The sequence below is a fragment of the Aquila chrysaetos genome, chromosome 7 (assembly GCF_900496995.4).
Source record: "Aquila chrysaetos chrysaetos chromosome 7, bAquChr1.4, whole genome shotgun sequence".
NCBI lineage: Eukaryota > Metazoa > Chordata > Aves > Accipitriformes > Accipitridae > Aquila > Aquila chrysaetos.
In genome coordinates this window covers 10,927,820-10,942,024 of record NC_044010.1, presented here as the reverse complement: position 1 = coordinate 10,942,024, position 14,205 = coordinate 10,927,820, and the positions used below count along the sequence as shown (strand labels likewise).

Here is a 14,205-nt window from a genome sequence, read left to right as displayed (position 1 = left end):
AGGTGGAAGCAAGTAGGAAGTCATTAGAAGCACAGGAATCACAGTTCTGATGTTTGTTAAAGATGTATTTCTAGCCCTGGTGAGGATGAAGGAATGGCTGAAAACAGAGACATGGCCTGTCTGGCATAGAAATTGAAATGGAGCTCCTGGTCCAGGTAGCAAAGCGCCTACTCTTGGCTGTTCCGCTAACAAGTGTGTTTGGGCTTTCCCTTGTGCCATGGCAATCATGTAAGGGACATGCAGGAACCCAAATTATTGATGGAAGCAAAGAGCTTAAAGGGAAATAAGACAAATCTCTAGAGAGCCAAGCTTTATTAATCCCACTGCCTGTGGAGCGACTCATTTCTTATTTCATTTTTCAGATATTTAGATTTTTTAAAGACAATCCCTAGGTTTTGGAGGTTTTGATGTGAGTCTGGGGTATCTAGGAGTAGCAAAAGTGGAAAACAGCTCTCTAAGGTATTGTTATAAAGACAAAGCAGGGAAAAAGCACAGTAGAGACTGTGAACATGTAGAAAGAGGAAAGAAGTCCTTAACATGATCTACATGATGGTAGTTTATTAACACTGCAACCCATCAGCAGAACCAGATTTCTGATAATAGCATTCGCGTCATTTCCACGCTGGCCACGCAGATTTTGTTGTTGGAAATCACTGCACTTTGTGGCATTGTTGTAATTCTCAACTCAAGTACCAAAGGCATAAGGAAGGCTAGTACTTAAGAAAAAAAACCTTAATGCAAGGGTACTCTGCGAGTGATAGCTAGCCTAGGGCTTTCTGCCGGGCTGGACTGGATTAAATGTTCCAACTCCCCTGCCTCAGAAGGTCACTTGGTGGTTGAAAACCTGGGATTGCGTTTGCAAAATCTCTCTCATACTGGCTTTCTTGGTGCACCAGCAAGCTGGCTCCACGGCTCTCCTGAGGGCCCCCAACCCAGGGTCTACCACTAGTCCTGGCATGGAGTTTTACACCCTTCAAGCCTTGCTATTTGGCCTATCATTTTCTTGGAGTAGACCTAACAATACCGCAAAACCTCATTCCTGCCTTTCCTCGCATCCTCTGCCTGTGCAAGGCACTCTCATCCACTGGTCCTGGCATTGCTGCCGGGCTGCTAAAGCTCTCTGGGAATTTCCCAAGCAACCCCCCCCCAGCTACTGTCAACTGAGGTTTTAGGGCAGCAGGCCTCAGTATAGAAATGGCTGTCACCTACTGTTTGCATTGTGGTAATACAAGGTCTTCTGAGGGGTTTGTTTGCTATCAGGTTTTAACCATGCTAGGTGAAGGCACTGTGCAGTTAATTTCTATTCCTTGTACAAAGAGCCAGCTTAGTTCATCTCACACATGTCGATGAGAGATCAGCCTGAATCAAGTTTGTTTTAGCTGTTAAATCACATTTTTCAATTATTTAAATAGTTCAGACAGAATTTGCACAGTAACATTTTAGCTTTTTATAGCTGTCAAGAAGTAATACAAATAATTACCACCTTCCCTGGTGGGTTTTATCTGATTAAAGTGACATGTCTGCTTGTGTAAGATATTTGAATAGAGACATTCAATAAAGTCAGTAACATTTAATTTCCCCTCTCCTCCTCTTTTTTCTTTTTTAAGCTACATTTCATATTTATTTTAAAGTCTTGTTTTGAGGTTTGGAATATTTTTCTTAAAAGACCTTACAAAAAGAAACAATTTAGCAGAACATTTTATATGCTCGTAATGAAATATTTCCTCACAGTATAGCAACGTACTAATGTACCTTGTTCATCCTAAGGAGTACGGCACCTGTCTGCACTAACTGCTGTGGAAATACCACTGGAGTAAGGGGTGAGCCAAGGTGGAAGCCAGAATTTTCTCCAGACTGCAACTGGGAACTGCTGAAGGAAGCAGGTATTAATCCAGAAGCTGCCTGTGGTGTCAAGGGCTTGGTGAACTTGCATAGAAGAAGCCTTTTGTAGCATGTTTTGCTGGTGCAAAATTCCCTAGGATTATATATTCTTGAATGCAACTTTCCACTGTTTCATCTGTTACCTGGCTGTATATACAGAGACATTTCTTGCAAAAGGCTCGATGCCTGTGTCAGCTTTCAGGGTTGGGCTCATTGGCACAGAGATGGTAAAAACGAGGTGTTTAAATTCCAGTCATAGTTTTGACTCTTAACTCATTTAGACAATAAATTGTCAGGTTCTGTGGCATAGGATTTGCACCGTACTCCTGCAAGAAAGAGTAATTCAGACATCTCTCTTAATTAGTCTCTCGGGCTTGTGTTCTCTAGAAGGTCAGATCAGGTTGCCACGGTGGTATTTTTGACTACAAAATATCTTTCAGGTTATGAACAGCAGGAAGGGAAAAACGAGCCTTTTAAAGTCCCAAGCAATATGCAACAGCTATGAGACCCATGCTTTCTGTTAGTCCTAGCTGGTGTTTACATGCATGGTTTAGCAAGCACTGGCTAATATATCTTGTCTTAGACAAAAAAGCAGATGGCAGACTTGAAGCTTGCCCCAGGGAACCTTGTGGCTCAAATTCCCTTACAGAGGGAAGCTTTGGCAAGATGAGAAACACATGAGAAAGCCTGTCTGTGGGGCTGAAGGAGCCGAGGCCGCCCCTCTCCGTGCAAAGGGGAGATGCCGGTGCTGGGGGTCCCCGGAGCTCCCTCTCCCATGGCAGGGGGCTGGGGGCCAGGGCTGTTTCGTGTGTCCCTGTGTCTTTAAGCTGACATAAAATACTGCCTAGCTCTCATCTTTTCTACCCGCTATTAAAATACCCACCAGATCCCCAGCTTCTTTTGTGCTTTATTTCCTCTTTTTTATGGTTTCGGTTTAGATGTGACATTTCCCTTGGTTTTTTTTGAGACTGCTGAAGGTATTTCGCTCCATTTTAAAGCTGTCAGTGGTCTGCATTTAGATTTCTGAGTAGATTACGTGAGATGAGTGAGGTTGAATGGTTTATAGCTCCTTTCCTCCCTAGTGCTGCCCTGTGCTGTGAATCCTGTAAGCCAACACATTGATACCTTGCCCATAAAAATGATTCTATGAAATGCAGTTTCTTATGTTACTTTATTGTTACTAATGTTCATTGATTTCTACTAAAAATCCTTCACAAATACTAAAACACTGCATGGAAAGACACAAACATCCACAGCAGAAATGAAAAACGGTATTTCTTTTTATCGATGCTGTATTTCTTTGAATCTGATCCTCGGTTACACTGAGGCCACCTTAAGCTGTTTCAGAGTATAAAATAAAAAAGCACCACTCAAAGGGATTTTAGATATAATTTAATCCTACTTTAAGAACACTTTTCCCTGTCGGTGTAATATAAAGTGGTCCTGGTTTCAATGAGAACCTTCCCTTACTCTTGCAGAGACTCAGGACACTGAGGGCAGGGCAAACAGAATTTATTTACCATGGATTTTAACTCTGTACATCAAAATACAAAATACTCCTCATTGGCCTATTCTAATAATTCTGCACAACTGACGAGAGAATCCAGGAGGGCTTCAGTGCAGCACTATAATAAGCAACTGCAGAAACGTTTATCATTCCTGATGGCAAAGATTAAAAAATTCACCATTTATTTCAGAGAGATAAGTATGACACCTTAACAATTCTGTCTTTTCCTTACTGCAGACATTTCCATTTCAAGCCTTGACAATATTAAGGAGGAGATTTATTGGAGTTCATCACACAGCCTGGATTCTTTGGAGCCAAGGTATTTATAATGATGTAAAAGTGACAGTGTCAACAGTGATTTAAATCATTTAGTCACTATGATAAACACTGTGTTGCCCTAAAATTTAAGGGATGCGCTGAGAACATAAGTCATCCAGAATAAAAAACAAAGTCAGTGGCAAACGGTTTGGGTTTGCAAAACCCATCGTGACCCAAAATAAAAGATTGAATGAGAGGAGCTAATGATGAAGTCATAATATCCATGAGAGAAACGCTCATGATATCTCATGAGCCCATGAGATAAAGACAGATGTCCTGTGTGAACGCAGTACCTACCTTTATACCTGAAGAAGTCAGTACTGCATTTATCAGCAAAGAGCTAGAGCAGAACAGTATAAAGTACAGACAAGATACTTGATGCTTGACAGACAGCAACTGCTCTGGTTATCATTTTGCTTAATGAAGGTTTGATGTAGATCAACTCTTGATCAATCTGTTAGGTGTAGCCTGGGATAAATTAGAAAGCAAGATACGGAGATGGAGGAAAAAAAAAAAAAATCAGACTTCCACCCTAAACTTCTGTACTTTATATCAAGGTAGGAAGAGATGCAAGAGAATGAGGGAAGGCAGGAGATGTCACTCAAGATGGCTGAAAGAGAATAAGAGAATTGATCTGAGAATGATCAGAGAAATTAACAACGAGGCAACAAAAATGTTACAAAGAAATATTTTGAACTCGGGAACCTTGGAGACAGATCTAAATTCAGAAGTCCTCTCTAGAGGCTTAAAGAGAAGAGACACCGGGAAAACAAAGCAGCTAGGTCTCCAACACAAGATACAAGCAGGTGTTTCTGTAGGACACCACATCAGGAGCTGGGAGAGCAGGGGAAGAGCAGAGAGGTAAAGAAGTGTCCTCAGCAGCTTGAGATACCTAATGGCCCAGCTATGCTATGTTCAGTTTGTCCAGTATTTCCTCCTGTTCCCTGGACTTGATTCCCCAAATTTCCTTCCCTCCTTACTAGCTAAGCTTGTCACTGCCAACACCATCTAAACAAACCATGGTGCTCCTCAGAGCACACCTCACCTAATCGAAATACACTGTACCAAAATCATCCTGCGTAAAAAGTCCTCACCCATATAATTTGGGTTTCTAATTTGTAATTTTTAAAAAGTGTTGTTGTTCATACATTTCTGTTCACTTTTCAAAGAGGATCAAAAAATAATTCATGCACTGAACAAGCTGTAGGAAAGTTTGTTACTATGAGGTTTGTCAGAAAATTTCTTGTCCTCTTACAAGATCCTTCCAAGTTCTTCAAGGCCAAAGTGTCTTGAATACTTCCTCCTTTCCAGCAAATTAGGAATTAAACTCAGCTCACCTTGGAAAGTTAATTTTCCATCAATTTTGTGTGCAGCTGCCTATAGTGTGATAGAAAATGCCCTTCAGCAATTTTTATACTTCAGCCAGTCAGTTGTGGTTCTGAAAAAAAAAAAAGAAGAAATGACAGGCCACACGGGTGCTATAAAAAGCATTTAGAAATGTACTTACAACAGGGAGCTGGATGTTTCAAGACTCAAAATTAGTAGCTATTTCCACCTAACTTTCTAGATTCAAAAGGAGTACTTAAAAGCAATTGAAAACTGTTGGTTGAACTTGGCATGAAGTCAGTATGGACAGAAGCAACATAAGAACAACAAATGGCTGTAGGAAAGCTATCCTGAGTGCATTTTCATTATGCCTAAGTAGGTATATGATTGCTTGCGTAAGCCTGCAGTGCACGTTCATTGTCAAAAGCGTGTTTCCACACAGTCTGGCTGCGGCAGTCTCAGCCTCCCCTGCAGGGATCACTGAGTCAGCGGCAGAGGACAGGGGCTGAGAAGCTGTTTAGGTGGGCATGAGTCAGGTCCAGCGGCTAAACATAATAAATTTCTTTATCTCGCCCCAAATAAATAAAACCAAAATCGATTTCTACGTTGTAGCAAATTGGTATGGTTGAATTGTTTGGAAAACATACTAGCAATGGCTCAGCTCGGGAGAACTGCCCTGGGAACACTACAGAAGAGCCTTTTTGGTTTTGTATAGCCATAAACAGGAAATATGCCCTCAGCTTTCAGGGTGTAGTCCTGAAAAGATTTACCCTATGGGAACAGTTTTAACAGAGAAGAACAATCCCCTTAAATGAAACTGTCTGCTACAGTGAATAAAATAAATATCATGTAGGAGTTTTTTTAAATCAAACCCATAGCTTTTGCCAAATTGTTTTAATTATTAAGGAATTATTTTAGTTATTAAAGAATTACTTGCTGCCTCGAGCAACATTTGACAGAAGATGATGTAAGAGGTTTTGTTTTTTTTTTTTGAAACAGTGGACTGTTCTATTTCAATATCTCTCAGATGAAATGTTATGATTTCCATCTTTCAAAATACTGGTTCAGACGTCTAACGGAAGGTTTGCAAGGCACAAAATGAAAATTCAGCAGTCAGCAAAAGCTCTGGTGGAGAAAGCAGTGGAGGACAAAACTGGGCCTAACTCTTGAGCTTTGTCTGCTGCCCTGTTTGTGCCCATCACTGGTACCTAAGAAAAGCAACCAAGAAGCAAGCAAGAAGAAAAACTGTGAAGTGAAGCAACATCAGTTCCCAGAGCTTGTCTCCCCCAGTCAGCAGTGGGGCAAGCCATGTCGGTGAGTGGTCAGGGTCCTGGTGTAGCCTGGAGACCCTCAGTTATTGATGGACCCCACAAAAGGGATGCACGCTGCTGGCACAGGCTGCACCATCTCTGGCCTGCTCCTGTTTACGCTGTGGCTGAGAACTTTTTTGGTGCCTCCTTTTCAGTGCCCCTCTTTCCACTCCTGTCACAGCTGTGAGCAGAGCGCCGCTGGCCCTGAGATCCTGTGCAAAAATGGACTCCCCCAAATTCCTTCTGGGTCCTGCTTTCAAGCAGGAGAGGCAAAGAAATCCCTATCCTTTCTGAGATATTGTATGCCATGAAAACACAACAGCGAAGAGGAGTAAAATGTTAAATAAGACAACTAATGTTTTCTAGTACCCCATGAGAAGTGACAGACTCCCACTTACATCCTGTATAACGTTGCTATCTGAGTTGCTGTGTGTTTGAAGCAGGTGGCTGCATCCGCATCCTACATCTGCAAATCCCTAGCAGGCTGCTTCGCCTTCTTTTTGCTTTTGTGTTATTTCCTTAAGACACCTCCCATTTTTACTTCTAACAGCACATTTGTTGATTCTTCAGAGCCTAGAGATTTGACTTTTCGCTTTGGCTGACGGCACCGGTTTGAGGCCGCAGCAGTGGAAAAGCCCGAGGATGAGTCTCGCTGCTTTGCAGCAGTGGCTGCGTGGGGCTGCTCACCAACTGGCGTTACCAGCCAGGGCATGCAGGGGCTAGTGAGACAAAAGCGACCTGCTTTTGCACCTCTTCCTGGCCAATGTAACTCTGTTTTCTGGGGTTAACTTTTGTCTGCCAGCTAATTAAAGCAGATTCAAGTGTTTTGCACTATGGGACCATCCTTTCTCTTTCTCCCTAGTGATTTCTGAAGGTATTTGGGGAAGCACAGCTGAAGTTAGGCTCTGAAAGAAATGTTCAGGCCACCAAGGGTCACAGTGGGAATTGGCTGCTTATGGACTCTCAAATGGACTTCTCTGTGCTCTGCACCTCTCTTTTGGTACTACCTCTGTTTAAAAATCTGACTCATGCAGCTTTATTTGTCAGGGCAGATGGAGAAGGACAGAAAAGAGATTAGTTTTAGAGCTGGCTTATCCTGAGGTGATAGCTCTTTGAAATGTCAGCACTATTGATGATGGGCCTACTTCATCCACGTAATTAAACACGTCTACTGAAATGTCACTGCTGCCGCCCAGCGATCTGATGGACGGCTCTGGTTGGGGGATGTTCTTAAACGGCACAGCCAAATTGTTGGGATGCTGTGGTCTCCGTCAGATGTCCCCTTGGTTCAAAAGTGATGAAATGCTACTGAAGGTAAGGAAGGTTAGTCAGTGTTACATGAAATGATTAGTCTCGGTGTCTAATTGTCCTGTCTCTATTAAGGAATGGATTCACATGACCTTTTCCCACAACTCCCAATTTTTGACACATTCTACTGCCTAAACCTTGTTTTCTTAGCCCTGATTGAGCAATGCGCATGGACTCCCTTCAGCAAATGACTGACAAAAGAGACTGCCTCTTTGTTGTAATTTGGATTTTATTTATTTACTGAAGGTACAGAAACCCGTTCAATGACACTCAGCAATCTCTTACTCCTCAAGGACGATGCTAGGATTTCCTCCTCAACCTGAGTTATACCTTGCCTTGCTGTTCTTCCATAGGAAGGCTAACAGAAACTGGCCCAAGGAGATTTCTAATGGGAAGAACTCCCTACTGAATATCAGAAAGTACACAAAGCTCAATATTCAATTTGGGAAAAGTAGGTCATGAATCTCTCCTCCAGTCATGCTGTACATCTATCTTAAAAGGAAAAAAAAGGGGGAAAAAAAGCAAAAAAAGAGAACCCTTAGCTCTTAGTCTGGCAAGAAATGTTCCAGGAAATGAAAATCTTATAACTGCTGCTGCTCGTCAAAGACCTCATGAAAAAGAAATGGAAGACAGTCACCAAAGGAAACTTGAGATGAGTTGTGGGACCTACTGCGCATTTTCTTTTTCCTTTGCTCTTCGAGGGAATTGCTTTCACCAAGCAGTGCAAAATATCAGGGTGCGTGCAGACAGCATTCTCCTGGAATTTGTGACAAACTGCTGCGGAGCAGTGTTAGATTCCACCATTTATGTGCAAGATCTGGTTTTGGACATAGTTTTTAACATTGCAGGCCTATATTGCAAAAAAAAGAACGAGCCATTTCAGCTGTCAGTCTCATTAATTATTACACTTTCTAGTATTACTGCTATTTGTTGAGGCCAGTCCATTTTTTCCTAAGCTTTTATTTTTCAAAAGTCTAACCCCTTGCCCAGACCCACAAACCTCAGGATGAAATATGTGCAGATTTTTCTTCCCTCAAAAGAAATATACTATTTGAGTTTTGATCTGTTGTAGTTCTGGGTGAAATATTCCAACTTTCATATAAGAAAACCCAGAGGTGCAAATGGCATTCCTCCCTACTTCCGCTGTTGGACAGCGATAGCTCTCAGAGGCTTCCCAGCCGAGATGAATGACCTGTTGTGCTAGACTTCATCAAACATGTAGTAGGAGACTGCGTCTACCACAAAGAGATTATTTTCTAGATGGAAAAACTGCATAAAGGGCAGTCAAAGGAAAGTATTGTTAGCTATATTTCACAAATAAGGAAACGAGACACAAACGTTAAAGCCCAAAACTCCTCAGATGCATTGAAACCAGTGGGAGCTTGGTGGATTATTGCTTGAATAAAGCAACATAACCTATGTCACACAGGAAGTCTTTGGCAAAGAAATGAACGGAGATATTGCAGAACCTGTGCCAGAGATCAAGAGTCTAGCTTTCTTTTTGAGGAAGAAAAGCTAAGAAGGAGTGAAAATTTCTGTCTGTGGGATATTGTGCTGACACACACAAGCAAGCAATTAGAAGGATAGAAGAATACGGTTATTCTGGAAAGTTACTCTGCAAAAGAGTTTTTCTGCCAATATTTGGTGAGGCATCTCACGAAGTAGGCAGAAAATTAATTCCATGTTTGTCTAAGTCGTCGTTTAACCCCAGCCAGCAATTAAGCAGCATGCAGCCGCTCGCTCCCTCCCCCCTGCAGTGGGATGGGGGAGACAATTGGCGAAAAAGAAGTAAAACTTGTGGATTGAGATAAAGACAGTTTAATAGGACAGAAAAGGAAGGAATAATAATAATAACAACAACAATAATAATAATAATAATAATAATAATAATAATAATACTAAAATATACAAACCAAGTGATGCACAATACAATTGTTCACCACCGATGCCCAGCCTATCCCTGAGCTGTGGTGCCCCCCCTGGCCAACTCCCCCCAGTTTATATACTGGGCATGATGTCATATGGTAAGGAATACCGCTTTGGCTTGTTTCAGTCAGTTGTCCTGGCTGTGTCCCCCACCCAGTTTCTTGTGCACCCCCAGCCTTGGCTGGCAGGGCAGTATGAGAAGCTGAAAAGTCCTTGACTTAGTATAAGCACTTCTTAGCAACAACTAAAATATCAGTGTGTTATCAACACTATTCTCCTCCTAAATCCAAAACACAGCACTATACCAGCGACTAAGAAGAAAATTAACTTTATTCCAGCTGAAACCAGGACAGTCTGGGAGTTTTTTAACCTGTCCTGGACCTTACAAGACTCAGTGATGCCATGGAAGAGCAGGCTGGAAGAGTGTCAGTAGGTTTGCTTCCAAGCTGTTCACTTTGGTTCACTCACTAAGCTTGAGTGTGGCTTGAAATTGATACAGGCACCACCAGAACTAAAAGCGTATATTTCTAAAATTTGAACTTCATAGAATCACAGAAGGGCTGAGGTTGGAAGGGACCTCTGGAGGTTATCTGCTCCAAATCCCTGTTCAAGCAGGACCACCTACAGCCAGTTGCCCAGGACCATGTCCACACAGCTTTTCAGTATCTCTAACGAGGGAGATTCCAGCACCTCTCCGGGCAACCTGTGCCAGTGCTCAGTCACCTTCACAGGAAAAACGTGTTTCCTGATATTCAGAGGGAACCTCCTGTGTTTCAGTTTGTGCCTGTTGGCTCTTGTCCTGTCACTGGACATCACTGAAAAAAGCCTGGCTCTGTCCTCTTTGCACCCTCCCTTCAGGTGTTTATATACTTGAGGACCAATAGGTCAGATGCTTGAAGATATTCAATATGTGCATCTTTACGCACATATACAGTTGTTTGGAATAGCCTGGGCTTGCTTTTTTCTTTTTTTTTTCACACATTCTTTTGGAAGGGTATAATTGATGTCAGTGGGAATTATAGGCAGAGTTGTTCTGGGTCAATCTCACAAAGCCCTTTACTGCATTTTTAGATAACCAAATAGATTCTTTAAAATCTACATTCTTTAAATGCTACATACTGTTAAAAATCTGGCTACAGTCCCGTTGTATGAAGCACTCATGTATAAACATATTGCAGACTGAGAGCAGATTAGAATATGTAGTGTGCAATGAAGTGCAAGTTATAGCAGAGTATTTAAGACAGACATGAGCCTTCACAATGCCAGTTTCTCAAACCTGCAGGAAAACAGACCATTTAAAAAAAACCCTATTCCATGGGATTATCCTGTGATCTGCCTCTCCTCTTTCAGTTTAATGTGCTCCTTTTAATTACCTTTACTAAATCTACATTTGATGAGTATCAGATGCTCTACTATTACCTTTACCAGCATTTGATCATCTCCCACAATGCTTTTCCAGTCCAGATGTTTTTTTCCATTCCACAGTTATATCAAAAAGTCTTGGATGTCTGGAACCAAAATGGAGTAAGAAACAGAAAACATACAAACAAAATACATATCTCTGAAACTTTGAACTAGAGCTTGTCTCAGAAAGATTTTTTTTTGCTAGGTGGCAAAGGGGAAATGAGATTTGAAATACTGAGGAAACCCTGCATGGAAGAAATGAAAAAAGACATTTTCTTGAACAAGGTATAATTACAACTAGACACAGTTAAACCAAATACTTTTCCTATACAGTGTGTGTGAGTACAGTGACAAACGCAAAGAAAGAACATACTTGGCTACTTGCCGTATCAGTATAATTCTGGTTAATGCCCACTGCTACTTTTTCAGACAATTATAACCACTGACCATGAAGCAGGGTCTAAATGAAGCCTGAATCCTCCTCTGAATACACCATTCATCTCCTGTAAGAGGCAATGAGTGAAACAGAAGTCTACTGCATGTGAGGCTCTGTTTAGATCTTTAAAGTAAGAACACAGAATAAGTAAATTAAGCTGCGGCACTGTTTATTACAAACAGGCTGTATATCTTAACTTTTCCCAAAAGATTGCATAACCACAGATCCTAAAAAACACAGACACACACACAGACATGCACACACACACATTTTTTATTAGACTACAGCCAAACGAATTATAGCATAGTATAAAGAAAGAAGTTGCTATAAACTGAAGTATGAACAAACCCTGTTTCATAATAACTAAGGTATTGACACATGGTTTATAGATAAGCATAAATGGCATTTTCCTCTTTTTTTGGTGGCTTTTATTACTTTTTCTGTTGATATTCTAGGAACATAACTTTGAACCACTGCTTTGTAACAAAACTTACACAAGGTAGAAAGACTGAAAACCATCAGCTTGGGGGAGAGTGCAGAAGATAGAACAGAGAATACGAGGAAAATTATAGAAATAGGAACTACAGATATGGTGAGTGAGTAGGAATAGAATTGATATGTCCAAGGAATCACAAGGAATAGAGATACATGTTTTTTCATAATGTACTGACATCTAGATCACAGCCAGGCCCTCTGCTCAGTTCAGTACCTATAAAACCTGCTTGGTATTACCCCAAAACAGTCCACCTGTAGAAGGCATTCTGCTGATACTGGGTGATTTTGGTTTAAACCCTTCCAAAACTAATAAAGGTGAAGTGAGAAAAGGTGCTGTGCATTACTGCAAGTTGGGTGGCACCTGTGCCTGTCCCCCCACTGTGGTTTGGAGCAGCACCCTTTGGGATAGAGCCTTGAGGCCGCTGGGGCAGTGCTCCTACTGCTCAGCTGCACCCCAGCAGGCTGAAAATGGAAAGCAAGAGTCCCCTTTATACAGGGATTAAAATGAGAGGGGAGAGAGGCAGGGAAGATTTTAGCACCCAGGTGACAGTAGAGGGAGAACATCCTCACCTGTCAGGCTTGGGAGAGGAGAGTATCCTCACAGCTCCTCCCTTTGGTACCACTGGAGGAAAGCAAGCTCTTCCTCCTCTTCCAGCAGTCTTTAACTACATACCCTGCTCCCCATCCTCCATGCCAGGCTGGGGAGTTTCTGTGTTTTATGGGCAGATCTTTGACAGGACTCGAGGCTTCACAGTGGAGTCAATAAGGCTACATTTTGCCATGCCAAGAACAGTGAAAAAATTGTTCTGTTCCTCTCTGTGTCCTCCATGTCCTCACGAGCATGTTGGGATGCTGAGACCAAGGTAGCGTTCCTCTGCCATGACAGGCGTCCATCCCACTGATGCCTGTGTGTGCCTGGCTCTTGTTTTCACCTGCTTCTGCCAGATTTCCTTTGCCAGGAGTGAGTGCAGGCACAAGCACAGCTCTGCAGAGATGTGCTAGTGCCACAGGCTGGGGAAGGAAAAGGAAAGTGAGCACCGCCAACCTCCAACTCTCATCTTCAGTCTTGATTTGTTCTGCGTTCATAGGCCTGAACTCAAAAGTGTTTACAAAGATTGAAGCACTTCTTGTTGCTCAAGAAATTGCTGCACTGTCACAGATGAAAGTTTCAGGAGCAAGACAATACCCACATCATCTCTGCTCATCTACCGTGTGATACATTTATTTGCAACCATTCCATTCACTTGGCTTTACATAGGCTATTTATGTTACGTGGGTCATAGGTTCTCTGGATATTATATAACATGGACTTTTTTTGGACACCTTCTTTCTGCTCATCTTTAATTCCCAGTGGCAAGTGACTATCATCCCTGTGGCAATTGCAGTGATGTCTATATAGAAAAATAATATTAGAAAAATACTTAATACTTAGCTTCCTGAAAACAACTCCAGCAGTTGAATAAAAGGAGTCAACATCCCAGGACCAGAGAGTTTTCCCTACACCACCTGCATGTGCTAACGTAGGCTTCAGATAGATAAAGAGCATAGATTTGCAAGGTTGAAAATGTTAAGCTGAAGGAATAATACAACATATGTGCTTTTGTGAGTCCCTGCAGCACGTAGACTTTTAGATAAAAGAGAATGTATTTAGGGGAATTAAGTATTTCTCCCGAGGTGAAAGGAAGAGAGAGTTTCAGACACCTAATAGGGAAGAGTGACTTGTAGGTGAAAGAAGGCAAGGAAGTTTGTGACAAGGCAGCTCAAGGCAAGAGGACAAGGAACTAGGGGACTCTAACCCACACTTTCTGGGCTTCAAAAGTTGCATTGCTCCTTCCAAAACCCAAATTATGGTGGAGGAAGAGCTCACTGTTGTTACTTAAGTTTGAAAGCACAAGCACATTTGGATGTTGAAGAAAATACCGATGTATCGGTTGTCTTTTGACTTCCTCTGAAAAAGAACAGGAGGTATCCATTCACTTCACTCAGAAGACAACTCCTTGAGTGATTTTCTGTGACACCAGAGATCAGAAATCACTACTGGATTCCTGTGCTTTCAGCATTTTGTTTCTGTGTTTCAGGGAAGCTCAGCTAGCCGTTTCTTTATCCATGCCTTTATTTTACTTGTAGCTGGTGTTTCCTGTTGCCTGAAGTAGAGATTTTACCCATCAATTCATCTCTTTGTTATCATTTGTGAACATAAGAAAGAATAATTGATGGCATTGGTGTATAATCCTACATTTAACAATTTCCTGAGGGTTAAAGGCTTTTCTCTCTATTGCTTTAGAGATAAAAAA

At 41.8% G+C, this 14,205-nt stretch overlaps 1 long non-coding RNA gene across 1 annotated transcript; it reads right to left on the bottom strand.

The window, feature by feature from the left end:
• Positions 1-5,042: 5,042 nt before the first annotated feature.
• LOC115344174 lies at positions 5,043-13,543 on the bottom strand. Its single transcript, XR_003924470.1, has 3 exons — positions 11,428-13,543; positions 10,996-11,084; positions 5,043-5,144 (listed from the first exon to the last, which is right to left on the bottom strand). It is a non-coding gene; the product is annotated as an uncharacterized LOC115344174 (long non-coding RNA).
• Positions 13,544-14,205: the final 662 nt, after the last annotated feature.